Raw genomic sequence first — 20,609 nt, 5'->3', positions numbered from 1 at the left:
CAGAGGAGAGCAGAAAGGAGGAGAAGGGGGACACCATTTCTCTCTTTTCCTGCACCCTGTGTCACACAAAAGGAAGGCAACTGAGGGATGCCTTGTCTCCCCCCACTTTCTAGATGGGTAACAAACTATCTGCAGTCTGTACACCCCTCGAGTGCATTTTGAATAACTGGAAACATCTTTGACCCTAAGACTCTAAAAAGAAAACAGCTTATATTCTATTGCACAAGGGCATGGCCATCTTACAATGAGAAGGCCTAGCCTTCTTAGGGATGCATTAAATTCAGTAGTATCCAACAACTAGATATTTCTTTACCCTGCAAGACAACCCAGATCCTTGCAAGCATTGTAAAATTAACCCTTACCTCTTGGCAGCCGTGTCAGGAAAGCCTACAAAGGATAATTCCCCAAAGACAGACGCATCCTTGGGGAATGCTTAAATGCAATATCTGGGTGCTCTACCTGCTCCATTTATTTGGGAATCCCAATAGCCAAATCATTAGCTCTTCTGGTTGTGCCACTCACTCAAAAAATTCCCAATTTTGCCTTTGCCCCTCCAGGAAATGCCCAATGAACATGGTGCCACTAGATTCCAAGTTCCCTTCTCATTACAGCACCTTAGACAAAGGAGAATCTAGACAAGTTCTCTAATAACTCTGATATATATATATATCATATATATGTATATATGTACATATACACATATATATGTATATATACACATGTATATATGTATATATATGCCTTTCAAAATTTAACCCAAGTGTTGAATCTTACATTAAGAGTTGGTATACTACTTTTAAGCCAAACCCTGTTTCAGGGAAACGAGAAAACCTACAGGCAGTAAAGATATTCAAAGATGAATAATAGGCAGTCAAAAAAGAAACTCAGTCAAAAGGGGAAACAGGGTAAAATAATAAAGACAGACAGAATCCTCATTCCCAATAGGAAGAGAGTCAGTGCACCTTGAATACCCTAACTGGGGCCCTAGAGACCCCATAAATAAGTGAAAAAAACCCCACTTTCTAATGTGCCTATTAAAAGTCTTGCAAAAAATAAGAAGAACCAGCAAATTAAGCAAACCTCTTAATTAATCTAAACTGTCCTTGTTGAACCAGAAACCAGATGAAAATTCCACTGCCTTTTTGGAAAGGCTGAGAGAAGCTTTAGTAAGACACACCTACTTGTCTCCCAATTTAATAGAAAACAACTTCATTATTCAGGCAGCTCCTGATATCAGAAGAAAGTTGCCGAAACAGGCCCTGTCCAAAGATCTTTCTAGTTTTATTCACCCTCAATTCAATATTTTGCACTATGTAAAAACACTCCCTTCTGTGCCCCAACTGAGGGGGTTTCTCAAGAAGGCACTGAGGCTCTTCTTAATTTTCTAGTATGTAAAGGATAAAAAATTTCCAAATCTAAAACTCAGCTCTGGCAAACTTCGGTTAGATACCTAGGTCTTGTCTTGTCAGAAGGAACCAGAGCATTAGACGAGGAAAAGATTCAGCCTATTTCCTCCTTTCCCCTTCCCCAAACCCTCAAACAGCTAAGAAAATATGGGGGCATCACAGGTTTTTGTAGATCGTGGATACCTCAGTATGGTGAAATAACTCATCCTTTATGCCACCTCATAAAAGAAACTCAAGCAGCTAGAACTCACTCCATAACTTGGCAACCTAAAACTCAAAAGCCCTTAACCAGCTAAAGCAAGTCTTACTTAAAGCATCAGCCCTCAGTCTTCCTATAGGGAAGGTATTTAATCTCTATATATCAGAAAGGAAGGAAATAGGCCTGGGAGATTTGATTAAGGCTCAAGGTCCAGCTCAACAGCCAGTGGGTTAACCATGGGGAATAACTTAACTGTTTGCACCCCACACAGGATAGCAGGACTGCTGCCATCTAAGGGAAGTCTCTGGCTAACAGACAATCACCTCCTCAAGTATCAAGCTTTGCTGCTACAGGGATCTACAGTCCAGTTAAAAACCTGCCCTTGCCTGAAGCCAGCCGCTATCTCCCAGAGGAAACTGGAAAACCTAAACATGATTTTGAACAAGTGGTGGTGCAAACTGATATAAGAAATGGTAAAAATCACTGTTTATATTATCAGTAAAGTTTTAATTAATAAAAAAGGATTTTCTTAAAGAGCATTCAGTGTAATTAAAAACAGATATCCAAGCTATGAGTATATTCAAAAGGCCTTTATGTTTTTCTGTTCATAAGTCTTGTTTATCTGAAAGAGGTTTTTTTCTTAGTTGACTGAATTACTTTTCTCCACTCTGTCTTGTCCCTCTTGGTGCAGGTATGAAAGGCCCTAGAATAACTTCTGGTGGCATGCAACAGAACAGGTGTTACAAATCCCATTTTGGGAAAAATCTCTGTTTTCCTTATGGAGCCCTGGAAACTGTTCCTAGCCATCTTCTTAAGGGGCCTCACGAGAGGCCAATGAGCCAGTTGGGAAATAGGCAAATTAAAAATGTTATAGCTACTGGATCTTCTTCTGTTTGTGTCTGATTATATATGTGTTATGTGGGTAATGTCTATTTAAAAAGAGAGAGCTCTAATGAGTTAACTTGAAGGATAAGCACTTGAATCAATTTTTTTTTTTTTTTTTTTTTTTTTTTTTTGAGACGGAGTCTCGCTCTGTCGCCCAAGCTGGAGTGCAGTGGCGTGATATCGGCTCACTGCAAGCTCCGCCTCCCGGATTCACGCCATTCTCCTGCCTCAGCCTCCCCAGCAGCTGGGACTACAGGCGCACGCCGCCACACTCAGGTAATTTTTTTTGTATTTTTTGTAGAGACGGGGTTTCACTGTGTTAGCCAGGATGGTCTCGATCTCCTGAACTTGTGATCCGCACACCTCGGCCTCTCAAAGTGCTGAGATTACAGGCATGAGCCACCGTGCCTGGCCACTTAAATCAAATATTTTTAAGGGAAAAGTAAAGGCTGTAGTGCCTCTTGGTTCCTATGACTTTTATCTTTAAGAAATAAGAAGAGCCTTGGAGATTATCAATAAAGAGCAAATGTCTTCAAGATGCAAATAGATAGTCTAAATTATGCAGGTCAGACACTAGTTTTGCTAAACGTTTTAAAGTTGTAAACTGCTTCTTTGATGTATAAAACCTGTTCACCTTGCCTGCTTCACAATAGGTAAGGCCTGGGGACATATGGAAGTATTCATGTCCCTAACTATGTCAGAAGGAGTCAAATTTTATCTGCACCTAGGACATAATTAAAACAACTTAATAGGTTTTACATTCACGTTAAAAAATTGTTAAGAGTTACCATCATAACATGTAATTAAAACTACTGAAAATAAATGTCTATTCAAGGTATGCAAGAGCAGTAAAATGTGTTTTTAGTAAAAGATTATAAAAAGGCTTGAAAATATATATTTTGCATGGAGAAAAAGGATTGTCTTAAATTAAATATAAAGCAAAAAGTTTAAGCAAATTGTGAAAAGATTGTAAAAATTAATCTTGCAAAAAAAATTCTGTGTGTAAACATATTAACTAAATTCAAAAGGGTATAATATAGTTTTATAAATTAAGCATTAAAATTCAAGCACAACAAGGTTTTCTTACAATGCAAATTTTCTCTAGCAAAATTGTGGAGGGTTATAAAAAGTTTGTGAAAATCTCACATCATGGTAAAACTTGTCAAAATTAACTAAAATTGTCTATAAGTTTTCATTAAAATTGTGGTTAACATTAATAGAAAAGTAATGCAAGGATGGAATTTAGCTTTCTCTTAAACACGATTTTCATATAATGATAAGGCCTAATGAAAGATTTTTGCTTTTTCAAATTTTTGAGTCATCATTTTCGCAGAACAAATGACTTATGGTAATCTGAAATTCTATTTCAGAATATCAAGTGTTTTAAACCTCTAACATATTCAACAAACTTTCCCAAATCAAATTTCAGTTTCAAGGTTGTCGTTCCTGATGCCTGGCTTTTGGGTGCTGCAGATGGCCCCTTGAGCATCCAGAAGAGAGGTAAACAAGATTATTTAACATGTTTACATACATAGGATTGCCAGAAAGATGTCCAATCTTCTTCAGGATATATATATCCTTAGGCCAAGGTCCCGGGCTTTCACTTCAGCCCCTGATAGGTCCTGGGCCAAACTAAGCAGCTTCTATAAATCACCAATTCAACCCCTGACTGGTCCTGGACCAAGGCCTTGTGCCAAGCTGAGTCACATGTTCTCCAAGACACCCCATGAACTAAGCACATTCCTTCCCCTTCCCAGTCTATAAAACCTCTGCACCCCAACCTCATAGGGGGTACTCCCATTCAGGACCCCATATTTGCTGGCAGAGAGCTTTCTTCTTTTGCTTATTAAACTTTGGCTCCAACTTCACCTTTGTGTCTGTGCTCCTTAATTTTCTTGGAGGTAAAACAAAAAACTCCGGGCACTATCTCAAACAACAAAAATCTGTTGCAATATGATATAATATACTACAACATAGCATTTTTCATCATTTAACATGGTAGGTAAACCTAATGTTACTGATTTCAAATAACCTTAAAATGTACAGGACATTAAAAACACAAAAGAGGGGCCGGCTGTGGCAGTGGATTACACTCCTGTAATCCTAGCACTTTGGGAGGCCAAAGCAGGTGGATCATTTGAGACCAAGAGTTCCATACCAGCCTGGCCAACACAGTGAAACCCTGCCTCTACTAAAAATACAAAAATTTAGCTGGGTGTGGTGGCACACGCCTGTAATTCCAGCCACTCCGGAGGCTAAGGCATAACAATCACTTCAATTGAGGAGGCGAAGGCTGCAGTGAGCTGAGATTGTGCCACTGCACTGCAACCTGGGCGACAGAGTGAGACACTGTGGAAAAAAAAAAGCAAAAGACTGCAATAGTATAAAAGTGAATCCTCCCATATACACACTAAATTGTTGAATACTTTAGTATTGTGAAAGCCTTAGTTGTTAATAAAATTATAAATTTGTGAGTCAAATTTTAAATTGTATTTTTCATTTATGTGCATTTATAATAAACCTTCTTAGATAGCATGTTCTTATTGCATTCCTTTGATGTAGTTTCACTCTGAAGATTATAAAATGGCAGATTATTTAAACATAATGTCTTGACAATTCAGTCTTTTAGTGTATTTTCAATACATACATATTAAATACTATGTGCTGCATTTGAAAATTAGATATTATTATGACATGCCAATTTTTAGAAAATTTATATTTTCTGGTCCACGCCTGAAATTAGTCAATTTTGTTGTGCCAAATCTGTCATATTTGCACTTTCTTCTCTCCCCTCCTCATATTTTTAGAGAATACAGAAATTTCCTCTATACCAATACCCTCTCAGAAAAGAATATGATTTCAAATATGTATAATTTTAGCACATTTGACCACATTTTCATTCTCTTAAGAAAGTAAGCATTTAAAATTAAATGTTGAATTATGCAGTACATGGATTTCCCTAAAGAATAGAACAATAAATCATTCATGACCAGGTGACAAATAATTGTTGTGGTGAATAAGGATTTATTCATCACAAAACACACCCAGCTAAATTTGTGTAAGAAGAGACCTTGCATCTTTGTGCACATAATGTTTATTTAACAATAATGAGCAATTTACAGTATACTCACTACAGCAAGAAAAAAATAATTAGAGATGAAATATCAAGTCTGTCTTCCCTTTTAATGTCATTTACATAAAAGGTTTGGAAGATTTGCCTTGTTTTATTTGAAACATGAATTTCAATGAATTAAACACACCCAAACAATTCATTTTATGGCTCCTTTACTTGTGTTCAAAACATCCCTCTGGTGCTGGTAACCCAAAATAGCATTTTTATGAGGAATTCATTAACTTATTCTCAGGAAGACATTGCACAGATTCACTATTTTCTATTCAAAACAATATTAATTAGTTTCAATGTTAGAGCCAGTGTAATTCCTTGATAAAACTACACAGAGTGCTTCATTTGCCTTTTAACAGTTAAAAGTACAGCAACCTCATTCGACTTCTTTTTCAGTAAGGAAGCCTGCCAGCCGTAGTCCCAGTACAATTATTGTTTTCACAAAGTGCTCTAAATCTGACAACAAGAAAATACATGAACTACTGTATAATAAAGTTGTTAAGACGGTGACCCAGTTGTTGTTACCACAACTGCTTCCTCTGCCAGAGATAGCTAGGCAAAACTGCTGATTAACGGTGTCTTAGTAGCCAACGTAATTAGAGAGGACTTTTCTTTTTCCTTGTATGTAATGGGGGATTTTAATGGTTTGAAAAATATTTGATAGTGTTTTCATCCAATTTGATCCAAATGAAAATTTAGGAAGGGAGCATTTATAGAATATAAGCAACCTCAAATAATTTTAAAGAACAAAAGGGAAGATAAATAGCATTTACGAAGGGCTTACTATGCATCTTGTCTTTTAGTAATATACTATTTCAATAAAATTCCAAATAAATCTATGGTAGGTAGTACCCCTTTTTAAGGATGAACAAATAGAACTTTGACAATTTGTGTACATTCAGTCACAGGGTTTGTAACTGACCAAACTGGAATTCACAATAAAGTTAGTCTAAATACAAAGTTTTTTCTTCAGGTTTTGGCTACCTATGAATATTTGCATATATGGTTATAAAAAAAAAACTACTTGTGATGCTACACTTTCTACATTTTCTATATCTGATGTGTTATTCTCCACAAATTCCCTACCACTTGGTTTGGGGAAAATTAATTTTAGTTAAACAATACAATCAATTAAATGTAACAAAATAAGAACGCTTTAAGTAAACTTTTTATTGAAAAATATACAGTAAAAGCATGCACATATCCTGAATATCCATTCTGATAAATTTTAACAAACTGAGTACATTTGTGTGAAAAATTAGAAAGAGAAATAAAGTGTTATCAACACCACAAGGGCCTTAACGTGTCAACATCCTTCACTACTCACGTCCTCCAGAGGTAACAAGTGTACGTTGACCACCATTAATTATGCTTAATTATGCCCATTCTACAATATATAAAAATGAATTAAAAGACCGGGTGTGGTGGCTCATGCCTGTAATCCCAACATTTTGGGAGGCTAAAGTGGGTGGATCACCTGTGGTCAGAGGTTCAAGATCAGTCTGGCCAACAAGATGAAACCCTGTCTCTACTAAAAATACAAAAATTAGCCGGGAGTGGTAGCATGCACCTGTAATCCCAATTGCTTGGGAGGCTGAGGCAGGAGAATCACTTGAACCTGGGAGGCGAAGGTTGCAGTGAGCCGAGGTCGTGTCACTGCACTCCAACCTGGTTGACAAGAGTGAGACTCCATTTGGAAAAAAAAGAATTATAAGAGTATAAAATCTCTTTTGATTAGCACTGTGTATACAAGAGTCATTTTAATTGTTATGTATAGTTGTAACCCATTAATTCCTGTTGTCGTACAAAAGTACAGCTCTACCAAAATCCCTTAATCCATTCTATCCTGGATATATATCTGGTCTGCTTCCAAGGTTTGGGTATTATAATTGTGAAACCGTAAATAATTATTGTATATTTCTTTTGGTAAACATATTTATATAGTCATGTATTGCTTAACAATGGGGACACATTCTCAGAAATGCATCATTAGGTAATTTCTTGTTGTGCAAATGTCACAGTGTGTACATAGAAACCTTACGCAAACCTTACTACATACCTGGGATATATGATGTAGCCAGCCTGTGAAGTACACTAAAACCTGAACAATATGTTACTATACCAAATACGCAGGCAATTGTAACACTTTGGTAAATATTTGTGTATTTAAACATAGAAAAAGCACAATAAAGTTTGGTATAAATGATAAAAAGTGGTATGTGTCTCTAGGTCACATACCATGAATAGAGCTTGCAGGCCTAGACGTTGCTCTGTGAGTCACTGAATGAGTGGTGAGTAAAATGAAGCTCCAGAACATAATGGTACACTACTTTAGACTTCATAAAACTGCAAACTTAGTGTACTTTAAAGTTATTAAAAACGTTTTCTACAATAAGTTAGCCTTAGCTTATGGTCAGTTTTTTTTTTTACTTTATAAATTTAATTTTTTAACTGTTGATCCTTTTGTGCTAACAGCTTAAAACACAAACATTTTGTGCAGCTGCACAAAATATTTACCTTCTATATTTCCTTCTTCTACAAGCTTTTTTATATTTCTAACTTGTTAATTGTTTTAACTTTTTTATTAAAAACAAAGACCCAAACACACACATTAGCCCTGGCCTATACAGGGTCAGGATAATCAATATCACTGTCTTCCACCTCCACATCTTATCCCACTGAAAGATCTCCAGGGGCAATAACACACATGAAGCTGTCATCTCCTATGATAACAATAGCTTCCTCTGGAATATCTCCTGAAGGACCTGCCTGAGGCTGTTTTACAGCTAACTTTTTTTTTTTTCAATAAGCAGAGGAGTATCATCTAAAATAACAATAAAAATGTAGGATAGTAAATACATAAACAAGTAACATTGTTGTTTATTGACTACCATTAATTATTGTGTGTTCTGTACTATACGTATTATATTATGTATTAAGTGTTCTGTACTGTACATATTATATTTTCTATCATTTTGTATGACTGGCAAAGCAGTAGATTTGTTTACACCAGCATCACCACAAACATGTGAGGAATGCCTTGTGATACAATGTTACTATGTCACTAGTCAATGGAAAATTTGTAGCTCCATTATATCCTTACTGAACCATTGTAGAATATGGGATCCATCACTGACTGAAATGTGGTATGTGGAACATGACTACATGACTCTATCTGTTTATATTGGTTTTATACCTTAAATCTGAATTGTTGCTTATAGAGAATGCCTATCATGAGCTCTTAGACATATTCTGAAAGAGTTTTCCAAAGACAGTACCAAAATAGGTATACACATTTACTCTCCCACCAGCAATGTGTAAGAGCTCTGTTTTCTTTACATTCTTGCCAATACTAGGTCTTGTCAGCATTTTTCATTTAGCTCTTCTGGTGGGTGTTGTGTTGTATATAGCATCTCATTCTGAGTTTGTTTTGCATTTTACTATTGCTTGATGAGTTAGAACTTTTTTCTCTTTTTTTTGGATATTTTGATATCTTCTTGTCTATAAGCCCTGTTCAAATCTTTTCCCAAATTTTCTATTAGATTGTCTTACTGATTTTAGTTTTCAAACAAGGTCGAATGTAACACCTTTATCATATATGTGTGTATGTATAGGTATATATGAATTAAATTTAAAATATTTTTTCCATTCTATGTTACATTTTTCACATTCTTAATAATAGATTAAATAATTTATAATTTAAATATACTATACATTATCAAATTTTTCCTTTATAGTAGCAATTTTTGCACTCCTTTTCAGATATCTTTACTGAACTGAAAGACAATTATTCCCCTACATTTTATTCTAATAGACTTACTTTTGTACTTTTTAGATTAATATACAATCTATCTGAAATTGTTTTTTGTGTAGAATGTGAGGAAGTTTTTTTTCCTTCTTTGTATATTCAATTGACCTAACATCATTTTCAAAAGGTCATTCTTCCTCCACTGCATTCCACTGCAGTTTCTCCATTCCATAATGTCACTTTGTCCTGAGTCATGGCACTATATGTGTGAATTTGTTAATTCAACAATTTAAATCTTTTCTTCAGCCAGCACAAGTCTCCTTTGAAAAAATGCTTAAATAATTGTATATTGCTCTCTACCCCGAAAGATGAAGGGAGAGAGGACTATGTAAATTACCACAATGAGTTTCAAACTTTTTTACTACAACTGAAAGATAGAAGTAAATTTTATATTGCAACCAAATATACACAGAACATAACACACACATACACACAAATACACACACACACACACACACACACAAAACCTGTGGGTGTTTGTAATTAAATGGCATGGGTTCTTCTTCTAAAGGTAGCATCTACTTTCCTTTAGACCCATTCTTGAACAAACTGTGTTCAAAACAGCTTCAGCAGAAAACGTTTTAAGAGGATGAAATGAAAAAAAAATTACTTTGTTTAGTACTTTCAGATATACATACATCCAAAAAATATATACAAGCATACTTATATATCATGCTCAGTAAGACAAGTATGTTAAACATATGCCTCATGGTCTTGAATAATGACTTGATTGTCTAATACATCTTTATTATATTTGTAAAAAAAAATTACCAAAAAGGGAAAAAATACAGAAATTTTTTTCAAAGTTATGATTGCTGGCAAGAAGTAAAGCAAATAGAGCTTATAAAAACCTACCATAATATAAACATTTAGCATGAAGCCCATAGATGTAATAGATGGACATCTATCTGTTGATGTTATCAATTCCTTTTATTCTCCTTTGTTCAATATTTCATGAAGGGTAAAGCTATATTGTAAAACTTTATCATTGCTCATGATAATGTATATTTAGATTTCAAATACATGTTTGTATGTAGATACATGCATACAGATGTGTGTGTGTGTTTGTGTGTGTGTATTTTAGTGACTGACTTACATTTTAGTAAAAGAAAAACAGAAAATATGAGAAGGCCATCATATTGAACAAATACGAAAGGAATATATACTCAATCAGGAAGTCAGACGTTGACTACTAGATATTTTTGAACTTCTTGCTATGGTACCACATACTGCTTAACCTCCATAAACTCTGCTACAGCCTATATTTACTCATTGTGGAGACCTAAGGAGTTAAAAGAAAACTGAAGCATGTGCTTAGCTGACAAAAATAGAAACAGGGAGAATATTCCAACAAATGGAGTCAACCACAAAAGGCCCACCAGCACCCAAGCATCCTGTTAACCATTGCTCAGCTCACAGCCCACCTGCACCCAGGCATCCGCTCTGCAAGCATTCAGCCTAAACAGCATGACCTTATAAACCACTCCTGCATTATCAAATCAAAAATTTGATAATATGTATTATATTTAAATTATGAATTATTTTATCTAAAAGATTATTCAGAATGTGAAAAATGTACCATACAATAGAAGAAAATACTTTAAATTGATTTCATATATACATATATATACACACACGTGTGATAAAGATCTTATATTCAACATTACTTCAAAACTAAAATCTATAAGACAATTTAATAGAAAATTTGGAAAAAGATTTGAACAGGGCTTATAGATAAGAAGATAGGAAAATATCCTCTTTGCAGACAGCAGACAAGCTTCCCTCTGCTCTCTTGCCTGTTGCTCCCTTGCAACATATCTCTGCACCTTACTCCAAATAAATTTCACTTTCTAAACTCATTACTGTCTTGGTAAATCACTTAATTAACCCACATGCCAGCTTCAGACAGTTTTTGACAACAACATTTTGGTAGCACCTACAGGGACCTTTCCCCTACAGAACTTCTCTCCCTGTGGGAAATCTCTCCATATGCGGACTCTCCTCTCCCTTTCTCCCCTTCTACTCAAGACCCTTGGAGGTCAGTGTCTAAGTACAGAGACAACTGAAGGTGTCTGGCCAGGGCTACACTCTGGTGAAACTGAAGGGTTTCCATGCAGAAATGTGTGACTACCACCACCTGCTCAGGTGAGGGACCTAGGTTCATTTTTCTTTTTTTCTTTTTTTCTTTTTTTTTCAGCCTTCCAGCAGCCAGCTTAGAGTAGCCCTCTGGTAGTTGATGATACATGGCCAGGTCCACCCCCTGGTGTTTCCTGAAGGCCAAGGGGTAAACAGGGCTGGCTGCCTTGCCCATAATGGAGGAAATCTCTCTTACCCTCTCTGGTCAGAGGTCCCCAATTCCTTTGTGTGGTTCCACAAACATTTTAGGAGACTTAGACCCTCTTTTTCACTTGCTCTAATTCTCCCGTGAAGACAACTTGCTCTCCTGCTTCAGAGGTTCTCAAATCATGTGATCTCAAGCGGCTTTAAAGTATGAATCTCCCGTTGTCATTCCCTCTCCTTAGCTGGTTTCAGGCTGAATTCTCCCTTCTCCCTCGTTCTTCATACTGGACTGGCCATCCAGCAAAATGCCCCAGTGTCATTGGCACCAGTGCTGTAGGCCGTTGGCCCCAGTGCCAGTTCTTACAATAGTTGGGACTCCCCTTTGGAAAATGTGTCTCAGAGTCCCTGAGCAGATACAAGTGGAACCCTTTTCCATGGCAGGATGCCCAAGTGAAAATGCAGTTTGTGTCCCCAGTGGACATTAGCTCCAAGCAGCAGAAAGTTTTTCAGTCCCAGCATAGAGCAAATTCCATCTATTTCTTCAGACTCACCTCTGGGTTGCAACCTAAAACATTGGGACAAATTTGGCTCCCCGACTCTCAAAAGAAAATGCCTAATTTTCTGTATAATGTAGTTTGGCCTCCCAGATCAACTAGCCTGGTCTCTGAAAAAGACTTTGGATTCTAATACTCTTTTGCAACTTGATATGCTCTGTCACAAAATTTCTAAATGGCCTGAAATTCCTCATGTCCAGGCTTTCATGACTTTCTCTCGGGATCCTGATCTCTGCCAAATCTGTTGAATGTGCTTGGCTAAATTTTCTAACCCACTGACTTCTCTTACATTCTAGATGACCCTTCCTTTGCCCTTTTCCACTCTGCCCATCCAGATAGACCAGTTGTGAACACCCCTGCATCTTCTTCCCCTGAAAATTTACCTTCACATTCAAGTATACCTACTCTACCTGCTCCTCCTCCCTCACCTTCTCTTCGTCATCCCAAACTTGTATGTCGTTTTCCAGTGCCTCTGCCTTAAGGGACCCTTCTCCACTTCACACATTAGGCCAGGGTCAGTTATAATTACATTTTGGGCCCAGAAAAGATTCTGCTACACTGAGAAGGGGAAAATGGGAATCGAGGCACCATCAGAGTCCTCTTTCAGAAAGAAGCTAAGTTTAGCTCCTGTAACCAGGACCCTTTGAATTCACAAAGGAATTCAAAGGACTTACATTTTCTTTAATCTCAAATGGCAGGACCTTTATATTAACCTTACCACCTATTGTATACATAAGAGAAGACCTTAATTCCGTGTCTAGCTCAACAATGGGCAGATGAGGTTCATAACCAGAACCATCAGGAGTCTGGCCCAGGGAGAATGACAATCCCTGATGTTAATCCTATATGGGGCTACCATGAGGAAAATGCTGGCAGGTAATGTTGTAATTATATGATTACTTCTATAATTAAAGGCATGGAAAAGGCTGTCATAAACCAGGCAACTACCCCAAACTAAGAGAGGTAACACAGGGGTCAAATAAAAACTCAACTCTATTTCACTCAAGGCTGGCCAAAGCCATGAGAAAATATACTAATACGAACCCTAAGAAGCCCTCGCTATTCTGGCTGTTCATTTTCTCAGCCAAGCCTCTCCAGGTATTAGGCCCAAACTCCAGAAACTAGACCAAGAAACAAAAACTCCTTTCCCCACTTTGCTGGACACAGCCCTCAGGTCTCTAATAATCTGGAAGAAATATTGCAGGCCAAACGAGATGGGAAGGATTGAGAAAGAGATAAGTTGCAGACTCACTACATGGCTGCTGCCATTGCAAATTCTCTGTTCATACCAAGGACCCCGTTCAGCCATCAGGTTGGAGCCTGATGGCCACTAAGGAGCCCACTATCTGCTATTGCTATAATCAACCAGGGAATATTAGCCGGAACTTCCCAAACCCTCCTGAAACATCTTCTGCTCCTCATAGGCCACCAGGTGGCCCCTGTGCACACTGCAAACAAGTGGGGCATTGGAAATGGGACCTCTTCCTCATGTGGGAGGGCCATCCCACAACCAACAACTCCCATTATGGGCCAATTTGGGAGGATGACAACAGCAAATGCCCCTAACTCTGCTCACAGATGAGGCTCAGAAGCCACCCAGTCTTCGCTATTTACCATCTCCATAGCTGAGCTTCGGGTAACTCTAAATGTGGCAGGGAATAAGATTGAGTCTTTAATCAACACAAAGTCTACTTATTGAGCCCTAGTTTTTCTGGAACTACCTATTGGTTCTCAATCATCCTCATTGGCATAGACAGCAAGCTACAGCAGGAATGCTTCACTTCCCCTTTACTGTGCACTCTGAAGAAAAAATGTTTTTACTTACCCTTTCCTGGTTTTATCAAGCTGTGCTATCTATCTCCCTACTTGGAAAAGATATAATGACAAAACTCTAAACTAGCTTTCAATTCCCTAAGCATGCCTGCCCAATATTAGCATTACTAGCTCCTGCCACCAAAAGCTCCAATCTCCTAAAATCCTACATTTTACAAGTTCCTCTAGAAGTATGGGATACCTCCATTGCAGGATGTTCTTTGTTTGCATACCCTGTAAAAATCCATCTTGAGAACCTGAACATTTTCGCAACCCCAATATCACTTACAGCCTGAAGCCCAAATGGGCCTAGAACCCCTAGTGAAAAAATAATTGAGCATGGGATTATGATGCCCTTGCAAATCACAATGCAACTCCCCCATCTTAGCAATCAGAAAGTCAACCAGCACCTACAGAATGGTCTAAGACATAAGGGCTATCAACAAGGCAGTAATCCCTATACACCCCATCATTCCCAATTCCTATACCCTTTTAGGCCAGATTCCTTCTGGCATCTCATGGTTCAGAGAATTAGATTTAAAGGTGCCTTCTTTTGCATTCCAGTACCTCCAAACTCCCAATTCTTTGTTGCCTTTGAATGGCAAAAATCCCTCTAGCCATGTTTCTCATAATTAACCTGAACAGTCTTCCCTCAGGAATTTAGCAGTAGCCCACATCTGTTTGGACAGCCTCTCACTAAAGACCTGTTGATATGGTTTGGCTGTGTCTCCATCCAAATCTCATCTTGAATTCCCATGTGTTGTGGGAGGGATCCAGTGGGAAGTGATTGAATCATGGGGACTGATTTTTCCTGTGCTGTTCTCCTGATAGTGAATAAATCTCATGAGATCTGATGGCTTTATAAGGAGTAGTTCCCCTGCACAAGCTCTCTTTTTGTCTGCTGCCATCCATGTAAGATGTGACTTGCCCCTCCTTGACTTCCACTATGATTGTGAGGGTTCCCCAGCCATGTGGAACTATAAGTCCCATTAAACCTCTTTCTTTTGTAAATTGCCCAGTCTCAGTTACGTCTTTATCAGCAGTGTGAAAATGAACTAATACACCTGTCCACCTTCCAACTCTCTCTTAATAGTGCACTGCTTTAATATGTTGATGAATTGCTTATTTTCAGCCCAACTGAAAATGTTTCAGATTTAAATACTGTTAAAACTCTCCAGAAATAAGCTACAAAGTTTCTCCTCCTAAGGCTCAAATCCCCACCCAGAAGTTTCAATTTTTGGGACTCACACTCACCACCAGTTTAAAAGGTCTCTCTGACCACTGCAAAAATCTTATCCTGAACAATGTGCACTCCATCCACTAAACAGCAGTTACACTCTTTCCTGAGAATGGCAAGTTTCGCTTGCACTTGGATGCCCCAATTTGGAGTCATAGCAAAACCTGTTTATGAGGTGCTACAAGGACCAGAGGAGGAGCCTCTTTACTGAAACTCTGAAATGGACAATGTCCTAGAAACCCTTAAATGAGTCCTCACTGCTGCCTCAGCTCTGGCCTTGCCAGATCTTAGAAAGCCTTTTTATCAATAGAGTCCTAGCCCAACCATTAAAACCATCCCAAGGACCTATCACTTACTTATCAAAAGCCCCTGAACTGGTAGAACAGGGATGGCCCTGATGCCTCTAGGGCCTAGAATCCATGGCCCTCTTGGCTGAGGCCATGTAACTCTGGCCATGTAATACATCCTATATGAGGTAATGAATATCCAAAACTCAAAGGTTTTCCACTGGATCTCAAATACCCAAATTAGCAAATATCAAACACTCCTTCTACAGGCATCAGAATAAAGTATCAAACCATACCATACCCTCAATCCTGCCACCCTGTTACCAGAACCAAATGCAGAAGGATCACTTGAATATTTATGCCGAGAAACCATAGATTTATCCTGTAGCATACTCTAAATCTCTGGAATACTCTCCTCACAAATCCAGAGTCCACATGGTACACATATGGCAGCAGCTTCATGCTAGAGGTGACCCGATTATCAGAGTATGCTATCATTAGCCTCACTAAAGAAACAGCATCATAACCTCTACCAGGCAACATCACCTCAGTCCAGAAAGAGAACTCTGCTTTGACCTTACAATTAATTGGAAGCAGGCATGAGGCTTAACATTATCAAAGACTTAGCCTATGCCTTTCGTGTAGTTCATGCCGATGCAGCCATTTGGTGGGAAAGAGGACTTTTAACCACCCCAAATTCTCCAATTAAAAATGCTCCTGAAATTATGATCTTGTTGGAGGCAATGATGCTTCCTATACAGGTAGTTATCATTCATTGCAAAGCCCATCAGAGGAATAATGATAAAATCTCCATCAGGAACAAGCAGCAATTCCACACTAAGCTTCTAAGGATGCAAGGGTATCAGCTAATTGTCCCCAGAGACCCCCCACGAATCTTGTTTAGACTCGGCTGGACATCAGTTCTGTAGGGACATGCTCTCTCTCCCGAAGTTCCATTCTCCAGCCGTGCCCAACATTTTATGTCCCATAATATAAGACCCACAGCCCACAGGGCACAACATAGAAAACACACACTCAGAAATACACACACACACACACACACACACACTATATCTATATCTATATAACATAAACATATTAAAACTAACAAACTTTTAATAAAAATTTTAATGTGTCAATTTGTTGGAATAGTTCAAGATGCATATTGCCATATTACATATGATAACATTCAGAAATTTGCTTACAAACGGACAACCACAGTTAGGGTGAGCTCTACAACCCAGGCCAGCAGGAAGTAGTTGAAAGATGAGACCTCCACCCAAAGGCCAAAGATTTGTCATTGTTGTTCTGTCAGGGGAAAATGTGGAGTCTAATGAGTTAAAAGAAAATTGAAAAAGGGGCTTAGCCAGCAGAAAAAAGAAACAGGGATAGAGAGGAGAGAAAGTTTCAGGCAATGGAGTCAACCACAAAAAGGTTACAGGCACTCAGCTCATGGTCTACCCAAGCATCCGGTCTGCAAGCATTCAGCCTAAGCAGCATAATCCTATAAAACTCCCTTCCAGCCCCGGCCCCTTTGCAGACAGCAGACAGCCTTCCCTCTGCTGGCATGCCTTTTGCTCTTTTGCAAGGTATCTCTCCCTCTTCCCTTAAATAAATTTATCTTTCTAAACTCATTACCGTCTTGGTAAAGCCCTTTACCACCCACATGCTGGCCTCAGACAGTCATTGACCAAGACACTCTTCATTAAATTTTAATACCCTTTATTTCATTTCCTTTCTACAAATTTCTGGTTTTATTCATTGACAATTTTTTGAACTTGAGTAATTCATTTGATCTATGTAGACCTCAACTTGATTCCAGATTATTCCTATGATTAGAATCTGAATGTTAGATTCCTAAGGACCCTATGTATTGTTTTTTTGTTTATCTCTTCTCACAGTTATCGAAAGCTCTCTGATACATATAAGATTTGACTTGATGAAAAATATTAATAAACTGTTTGAAGTAGGAAATAATCCCTGTATAAATGTTATTTGGTACAACAAAGAGAACACAACACACTCACACATACATATACATATATACACACACATATACATATATACACACATATATACATATATACAAATATATATGTGTGTTTAATGTGTTTATACATTTGTTACATATATATATCCATATGCATAATTTATAAACACATTAAAACTAACAAACTTTATATTAAAATTTAAATGTCTCAATTTGATGGACCATTTCAGTATAAATATTGCCATATTCCATATTGTAAAAGCCAGGGCTGTTACGGGATTATAATATATCTTTATATATAGGTAACTATGCTAGGTGAAAAAGTATTTTCTTGAAAATTATCTTAACTACGTTAAATATTTGTTTTTTAAAATTAATATTGAGTTTCAGCAAATATTTATTTTTAACTTTAAAAAATTTCTTTCCAAAATCACCATACAAAATTGATTTTTGTGAATGTTAAGAAAATAATTTAAATGATTTATTAATAGATAATTTTTAAAACAACATTACAGTTATCTTTCCTACCTTTTTATTCTACAATACATTATTTCTCTATTTAATGAGTCCTACTATTGTCACAACTGCTGCCATAGACTTGCAGTCTTGGGGTTGGGGGAAGACATGGACCGAAAAACAAAGGAACAAAGAAAACAAATAAATGTTAACAAATTGCATTAGTTACAATGAAGGAAATACTTAGAGCAGAGAATTATTATCCATCTCTTAAAAGAGATAGGAAAAAGTAGAGGGAGTGAGCTACTTTAATTAGGTGAGTCGTTTAAAACCTGTTAAAGAATTTGTTATTTAATTTGAATCCCTGAACATGAGAGAGTTGATCAAATAAACTAAAGAGAGAAATTCTTCCAGGAACTGAAAACAGTTTGCACAGAACTCTGCGTTGGGAAAGAATCAGTAGGCCTGTTCTAAGAACCACGAGAAATCCAGTGTGGCTGCATCAGGGTGAGCCAAGGATGTGAGGAGCATAAGCGGGGCTGAGAGACGTTCTATAAGGCACAACCTTGGGGCAGAGGGAGACTTTTGGAGTTCTGTGTAAATGTAGAGAGATAAAAGATAAAAGTGAAGGTGTGTTGTTGTTATTAAGCAAGAAGTAATTTCATCGGTTATATTTCAGAAGCTCACTGTGGAAACAATATCGAGGAAAACAAAAATGGAAAAAGGAAGACACTGTCACAGAAGTATAAGTGAAAGATTGTGAAGCCTAGACTAGAGTTGCAGCCATGAATATAAAGAGAAGTCAATGGATTTGCAAAAGATTTTCAAGTTAAATTGTATAGAATATGTTGATAGTTTGAATTTATTAGGTAAAAGAAAGAGAGGGATCAAAGAGTAATCTCCAGATGTAGCTTGGAGGGCTTGACACATAGTAGTGCCATTTCCTTTGATGAGAAAGACAGGATAGAAGAGCAGGAGGTTGGTAAGGTGAGGACAACCAAGAATCTCCCTCTGTACATGGAGCAGACACATATATGACAATGAAATGGATATGACAGGGTAGGCAAACTAAAATAGTGTAATGTATAGGACAGAAGTATGAGATAGAGATGTGGATTTAGAGATGGTGTATGTATGTAAAATCATAGAAAAGACAAGATTACCTATAACGTATAAAGATGATAAGTGAAATAAAAGCACATAAAAAATAATAAACCAGGTACTCTCTGAATGCAACAGTCAGATTATTCTATACAGTATTGGGAGAACAATAACTGCAGAATCTCAGTGACTTAACAAAAGCCAAAGCTTACTTTTGGTTCACAATACATATCTTTTCTGAGTTAGCTGAAGCCCTAGTCTTGTCCTCATCTGAGGAATCTGGCTGAAGAAGAAGACATTATCTGGGCCCTTAAATCTTCTGCTCAGAAGTGCTTCACATCACTTCCCATCATATGTTACTGAACAAAGCTCACTGGACAGGCAACATTGACATCAATGTGGTAGAAGGTTTACTTGTGCTTAGGAAAGAGGCTCCAGGGAGAGGATGTAAACAATCTGAACAACAATAAAATTGACTTCATACATAAAAGCCTACTCTCTCCAAAATTACATATGGCTTGAATATCTATGCTTTATATTCACCTTATATATATTTGTTCAATGCTTATGTTTCAGTGGTTTGTTAATTTCCTTTTATTTTTATCATAATACACATGTCAAAAACATTAAGCCATACAGAAAGGCTTAGACTGAATAGTAGCCATCTCCAGAACCATTCTTCCTCAACTCCAGTCCTACATCTAAATGGCAAAAAATTTAACTTTCCACTTCTCACCAAGGTGTAATTGTAAATGTGAAATGGAAATGTAAGCAAAATTAAAATGTAAATGTTCAGACCTAATATATGTTTTTGCCTATCTGGTAAATAACATATTATTTGTCAGAATTTGCATAACTTTTATTTATATTTGTGTCACAGCTTTGGTTATCAATTGAATTCTCTGTGTATCCCAATAGTTAGCAAGGTTTATAAATATTACATTCTAAAACAGTTGTTATAATTAGTATTTACATATCTGAAAGGAAAAAATGGAAAAATAAACAAATATGACTATATTATTTGTGTAATTTAACCCATTGATTTCATATGATTAGAAATTATGAGTCATAGGTTATTTTCCCAAAAAAAATCAATTATTTTCTTTTGCTGAAGAAAAATATTCTCAACATCTCCAGTGACTGAACTGCATTCTTCAAGGATACAGGTAGTTTTAATTTGAACAGTTTATGGAAGAATTGATTTACCTATCTTTTAAAAAGGACTGATGACATGCAAATTCATGAAGCATTCCCTATTTATTTATTTTTATTTGTTTTTTAAAAAGGACTGATGAAAATGGACTGGATTTAAGTGAAAACGACAAACCCGTATTTCTTCTGGTTCCTAGGAGTATCACCAGAGATATAAAGTGGCAATGTATTTTATATATTCCACTGCCTCTTTACACTTTGCATAGACAATATGTGCTTGATAAATTGTGAAATTCTGGGAGGCTTCAGTTTGAAAGA

Source organism: Pan paniscus, chromosome 2 (assembly GCF_029289425.2).
Source record: "Pan paniscus chromosome 2, NHGRI_mPanPan1-v2.0_pri, whole genome shotgun sequence".
Taxonomy (NCBI): domain Eukaryota; kingdom Metazoa; phylum Chordata; class Mammalia; order Primates; family Hominidae; genus Pan; species Pan paniscus.
The sequence above is the reverse complement of the archived record's forward strand: the minus strand, read 5'-3'. Positions refer to the sequence as shown.